Source organism: Python bivittatus, unplaced genomic scaffold (genome assembly GCF_059951505.1).
Source record: "Python bivittatus isolate LINGU-HERP-01145 unplaced genomic scaffold, Pbiv_v1 ctg000700_np1212, whole genome shotgun sequence".
NCBI lineage: Eukaryota > Metazoa > Chordata > Lepidosauria > Squamata > Pythonidae > Python > Python bivittatus.
This window is the reverse complement of record NW_028277098.1, coordinates 77,637,934-77,644,379: the sequence shown is the minus strand read 5'-3', so window position 1 is coordinate 77,644,379 and position 6,446 is coordinate 77,637,934. Positions and strand designations below refer to the sequence as shown.

Here is a 6,446-nt window from a genome sequence, read left to right as displayed (position 1 = left end):
TGACATTTGTAATGTTATGATTGTATTTTCTGAGTGAGATACTATCCTGTTCTGGACCCGGCTCTCATCAAAGACAAGAGTTATTTCACTAGTACTGTATCTCTAGACCCAACACAATCTTTATGAAAGATAGGAAATTTAATGGCAACATTTCAGCGCCCATTTATATTCATGTAATTAATCAGTATTGCTAACATGCACTGAATAAGGGGTGGTTGTGACTGGTGTGTCACCCTCAAGCAGATACAAAGCAAACTATGCAAAAAAGCATAGTGTCTAAATCTACAAATTCATTGAATGGCTGTGAGGAACCACATTATTAAAATGCATTTTGCTCGACTCAGCTTTTATTTTGATAAACTGCTTTCAGCAGTTGACATTTTGGAAACAAAACCCATTGCTTTTTCAGCTGAGTGTGAATAGGCATAATCTCCCTACTTTGCAGGTGTAGTCCTATTACAAAAAACCCCCCAAAAGCTAAACGATAAACGTGGAGCAACTGAAGAGGTTTCATACAATTTCTAGAGACGCTATAAGGGTTTTTCACGTGTTGAGAAAAGCGATATGAAAGCAATGATGATGGATGGCTAGCCGAATATAACCTCGGACACGCAGCGCCGTAAGAAACGCTGGAAACACCTTTTTTACACCCCTCCCATCCGACGGTGACTTCAGCGGCCAAGGACGGTGCGTGATTTCGGGGCGTGGCCGCGTGCTCACCTTGGTTTACGGAACAATGAGAAGGGCGTCGCTGTGGGCGGGGCTACACGATTTCCATCTCTCGGAGTGGGGAAAAAAAGGGGGGGCTACTAGGAAGCAATGCGGGTTAGCCCGGAATCGGATTATAGTCCCATAGACGGCCGCTTCCTTGTTTTCCACCTGGGATACGTGAAAGGGCTGGAGAGGGCGGCTGCGGGGGCCCTTTGTTTGTAAACAGGTGCGCTGCAAGTTGGAAGCCCTCGCGAGCTGCCCTGAGATTGACTGCGACGGCCACGGAGGTGGCTCGCTACCGCGTAGCGCCTGGTGGTTGCAGACCGCGCGGCGGCTGTTTCGTTCCATAGATGATCCTTCTCTTTTCCTGCCACCCCCGCCTCCTCCTTTCCCTCGGAGGCTGGTTCTGCTGCTCATGACGTGCCTCTCTCGCTGAGCTCGCAGCCCTCCCGCCTTCCAGCTCGCTCACTGCTGCTGAGGCTGCCTTGCACTATTATTATTGCGATTATTGTTATTAATTGCTTTCCCCTTCCCCGCCACCGCTTTCCAAGGCGGCCTGATTCCTTTTTCTTACAGCTAGAGAACAGGGGGGAAAAAAAAGAACGAGGGAAGAAAGGCGCTGCATTGTTCTACCCCGCCTCCATTTATTTTCTATTTGCAATTTTTTTTATTGCAAGGAGGCTCGAAGAAGCCCTTGATTCTCCTCGCCAGATGAACCTCTCCTCGGCCAGCGATACATCTTGACTCCGGATTTCTCAGGGGAAAAAAAGGTTAGCCATGGCGTCGATTCCTCCCCTCCCCGTCCCCTCCCCCGAAGTACCCCCATGACACCTCCCGTCTTTTGCTTTTCCTTTCCTCCCACTTCGCCTCCTTTCCCACCGCGTCCGACGGGACTGATCGGTAGACGCCCCAACCGTGCGGCGCCGCGGTCTCGCTGGAGCTCGCAGGGCTGCGAGATCACGTGGAGGGTCTCGGTGGAGTTCGGTGTTTGCGGGCTGCGCTGGGGGCGGGAGAGGCGAGGGATCCGCTCGCGCGCGCCTTGCCTTGCCTTCCCCCCAATTTCATAAATTCGACTTCTCTGGTCTGTCCAACTTCCCAGGTAACATTGTTCTCATCCGCTCTATCGCTGTTATTGTTAGCGTTCTTATTTTATGCTCGCTTTCCTCTTGATCTTCATCTCACGCCGCCTTTGGCTCGTGCGGAGCCCCCATATTCCTCCCTTCCAGAGAGGGGTGTGTTTCTTTCTTTCCTCGGTGCGGCGAATCAGCGTTGTTTCTCCCCTCGCGTCTCTGGCCTTCATTGGCTGCCGGTTGCTGGAAATGGGGGTGGGGAAGGGAATCGGAGCCAGGCATTCAGGTGTACTTGTGCCCTGTTGATCTTTAATACCTTTTGTTTTTAAAGTCAGCTTGAACTTCTCCCCCCATCCTTTGAGAATTGAAACCCTAAGCCTTTCTCCCCCTCCCCCCCACTCCTGTCCAATGTACATTTCCCTTGCCTTGCCTCTAGACCTCGAGGTTTAGGAAGGGGTTGGAGTAGCCGAGGGGCGAATTGGGTTGGAGAGAGCGAGCGCCAGCTGTTTGGTTGCTTCCGCGAGTTTCTCCCAGTCTCCCAGAAAGTCGATCCCAGGGCAAATCGCGCATTGTTCCTGCAGCCGTCTCTCTCCGAGTGCCCCCACTTTCTTTCCAAACATTCGAAAGGTGCGGAGCTGTGCCGAAGCGGCGTTCAGTTTTCATTATAAAAAATACTCCTCTCCCGCGTATGATGCGAGGCCGTCTTGACTACTCAGTAGCTGAAACCGGAGCGAAGAGAATGCGTGCTGATACTGAAAAAGTCTCGGTTTAAAGAGTTCTGCGGTTTCGAGGGGTACTTTTCTAGATGTAAGCTATCCAGATTGCTTTTCGTCCAGCCGAAGAAAAGAGAGGTTATGGGCCACCTCGTTGGGTGGGATAGCTATGTATGGATCTTCTTGTGTTTGGATACTCAGGCAGGTGTGAGCGGGTGGCCTCCCTCACCGCAGGGTTTGGTGGCATTGAAGCGGATTCCTCGTTTTCCGTAGCCGAGAGAGACTGGGAAGCGGAGGTTGGCTGCCACGCCCAAATTCCAGGCTCTTTGGTGGTCGCGATGGGCAGCCGCGATCTGTCCCAGGGCTTCCATCTCCATTCTCGATTAATCATCCGCTTTTGGAAAGACACACGGTTTTTCTAAGGTTGAATGGTTTTGGTTGGACGTTTGCATACTTTTGATGGATAGCTGTAGTTAATTTCTGAGAAATTCTGTGGACCCTCTAAATAGCATAATGGTCTTCCTCATAATAGAGCTTTGATATAACTGACAGCCCTGGAAGGTTCTTTTGGTTGTAGAGTCCTTAAAGGAAAAGCTACTTACTTGTATACAGCAGGAACCCTGAGATTAATTAAATAAGATTAGATTAACTAACATTAAGATAATTTAAGATTGCTTATTTACATGTAATTCCCTATTGAATTCAGTGGCACTTTCTTTCCAATAAGATTGCAACCTTAAATTGTAATCCTAGGGACACTTGTGAGAAAAATTCTATTGTACTTAATACTTCCAATTATACATAGGCGTAGGATTATTTTTTAATGATTTGCTCCAGTGATGCAGGAGCCAGGGTCTATTCATGATCATGAAGGTTCTGATTTTTGTAGATTTATGGAAGGAAAAGAGGACAGGAAAAGTGCCAGCTCCTGTTGTTCACTGTCCACTGAAACAGAAAACTGCTGACTCTTCTGCTTCAGACCCGGTTCCATATAAAGCAGAGATACGTTTGGAAATCTTGCTTTGATATGTGAGTTGACGAATGCAATACCACCAAGATGAGTTGTAGTAGATTAGTCACTATGTAACAGGAGAACAGCTTTGGAGGGTTGTGCTGTAGGAAGTTGCTTAGAAGAAAGAAAATGGTAAGTTGATTAGCAAATGGCAATTCATGCCTTCCTCCCTTCCTGTTGCCTTTTGCCACTTGAAGCACCAGAGGCTCCATCTTGTATCTATGAGCTGATTGAACTCTAGGTGATCTGCATGTATTTTCTTGAAGAGACCCAAACCTCTGAGCCCTCAGACAGAAATTAGATGACTTTTCTGCAGCATGTGCCTGTGAATGCATTCTCAACTGTTTCTTCTGTAAATGTTTTTATTTGTTATGGATGATGTGCAAGATGTTTCTTAAAAAGACCTCTTATCGATGCAGTTTGTGCTATTGAGAAAAGACTGAATATGAATTAAACCTACTACAGATCAGCAAAGGAATTAAATCACTGACATTTGCTATCATGAAAAGCGACCATGTGGAAAATGACTATGAATTTTGGATTTTGTGTTTTAGAAAGCCTGGAGGTTATGTAAATAGAGTGAAGGAAAATGTTAAATCTGGGTATGTGTGCATGTATGTGTACATGTGTGTGCAGGAAAATCAGCGGTGGGTATTATTGCTGAACTGAAGTACTTCTTTCCTTGATTCAGTGTAATTCAAGGCCTGCTGATTTTCAGAAGTCTCGCTTGCATAAATTGTTAAAGAATATTGAGTGGGTCCTTGCATTTTTTTTTCTTGTTGGTTTCTTCAATATAATTGTATGTCAGAATGTGGATTCTGGTGATAGTTCTGTAGATTATGTTTGATGAACATAAGCAGTATGCCCTGAACTTCCTCCTTTAACATTTATGTTTATAATGCATTTTTTAAAATATAATATAGTTTGAAGCAGAGGTTTCAAACAAACATTTTCCTTGCTGTATAATTTCTAAGTGTTCAACCAGACTTATAGTAGGATATCATAGAAGATAAAAGGCAAACATGCTTTTTTTAATTACTTGGAGCCCATTTCTTTAATTAACTAGTTATCTTCCTTTTTTGCATTAAGCTCCATACTCTGTGTAGTTTTTCCAACTTATTTGTTTGCTGTAGGGAGTATGTTTAATCATGATCAAGGTTGGATTTTCAGTCCAGACGTCTTTGTGTATTTTAATGTAATGATATGGTTTCAGTTTTAATTCTGTAGTAGGAAGATAGAGATTTAAGTATTTGAGGTTATATAGCACTGACAACTTAAGAGGAAGTTTCCAAACCTGATTTGGAAAATGATCCCTGAGGCACTTTCCTGCAGGCAAGACAATATCATGAAACAATAGGATTGGGCAATTTGGTTACCTGTAAAAATAATATTTCAGGGAAACTCTTTCTATTGCATAGTTTTGATGTGTAGTGCAACCTTACACATAGTTACTAAAAAAATAAGTGGTGATGTTCAGTACAAGTGTGCATAGAATTCCAGCCTAAATTAGTAAAGGTGAGATCTCTCTCTGTCTTCCAGTTAGCCAGAAACATTGGGTTTCACCATCATTTATTTGTGAACTGCTACAATTTGCAATTTTATTATTGATCTGTTGTGGGCATTTGGGTGTGGTTTGATTGCCTTTGATCTACTTGCTGGCTTTGTCTTTGACTCTCATTTTCCTTTCATGTCCATGAACTCATTTTAAGACTAATGAAAAGCTTTTGTAGAAAAAAAAAAGAGGAAACTGAATTGACAATTTGGTTAAAAGTTATGCATTCACTTTTAAATGATGCCCAATGTATCTTTGATGTTACTGTATATACTGATCACGTGGCATTTCCTTTTTTTTTTTGGTGACTTGCTTTTCTGAAAGCCAATAGTTATTGTCCCATGTTTTCTTTGCTTCAGATGGTGTAGTATTGCTCTGCAAGAAAGGATTTATTGTAACAGTGTTTGTAGCAGTGACTTTTTTGGTCTTCAGAAGAGTTAACGCTTAACAGCTTGAGTGAAGAAAAAAAATCTGGTTATAGTTTACATGTTCAGAAATAGACATCTTGCAGTTTCTTTCTACTTGCTGTTGGTAGTCTGGAGCCAGAGTGTGTGTGTGTTCATGCATCTCTCCTAGGTACATTGGTTCTAGGATGAGCTACGCTTCACTGACTGCTCCATTCTTAGCATAGTACTATTTGATAAAGACAGCCATTGGTGGTAGTTTTTCATAACACAGACCTGCCTTAGAAGAACCTTCCCCAGTCAGTAGGCACTGAGATGTCAGACTACAGCTTCTGCTCTCCTTAATGAACAGGTTTGTCGGCTGCACTGGGTGGAAATAATAGGAGCTGCAGTACAAAACATCTGGATTATTCTACCTGTCACTCCTAATTCTTCTACGGCAATGTGTTTGGGCAGCATACAAATATCTCTATTTTTAAAAGTCAATTTATAAACAACCCAGATTCTCAGGAATCTTCCCAATGCATACTTTTCTCTTTCCATTACAGAAAAGGCGTTTGTAGAGTTTCTGCATGTATGAAATTAACTCTGTCCCTGGTTGGCTTCACTGCTTTTGTTGTGAATGAAGAATAGGAGCTGCTGCAGTAAGCATTACTTGTGCTTTCTCTTCCCCAGAGATTTATCTTTCTGTGTAGTGTGTGTGCTTCCCTTGTGCCTTCTTTGTCAGTGGGACCATTGATGGCAGCAAAATATTTCTCAGCTCTGTCTGCAATTGCTGGGTTACATTTATTGCTTTAACAGCAAGTTTGGATAGTAATGGAGGCATTAAATCAGACATATTCTATAAATAGGGGTGAAACATTCACAATAATTACTGCTGCAGTGGGTACACATACATCTTGAGGAAGGGGTGGGTTGATGCTGGGTGCTCTGTAGGCTGCTCTGTATTGGTTTGTACAAATTGCTGGCTAATGAAGCCCTTGA

At 43.6% G+C, this 6,446-nt stretch overlaps 1 protein-coding gene across 6 annotated transcripts in view; it reads left to right on the top strand.

Moving 5' to 3' along the window:
- Positions 1 to 813: 813 nt before the first annotated feature.
- The window catches only part of EPB41L1 (erythrocyte membrane protein band 4.1 like 1), a 184,023-nt gene continuing 178,390 nt past the window's right edge, over positions 814 to 6,446 (top strand). The window contains exons 1-2 of one of the 6 annotated variants that reach the window (XM_088154346.1): positions 814 to 937; positions 1,389 to 1,481. The gene's annotated coding sequence lies outside the window, so the exon portion shown is untranslated. Of the gene's footprint in view, positions 938 to 1,034; positions 1,482 to 1,589; positions 1,811 to 2,414; positions 2,589 to 6,446 lie in introns of those variants that run through there. The other 5 variants (XM_088154349.1, XM_088154350.1, XM_025165419.2 and 2 more) reach the window with 5 other exon arrangements.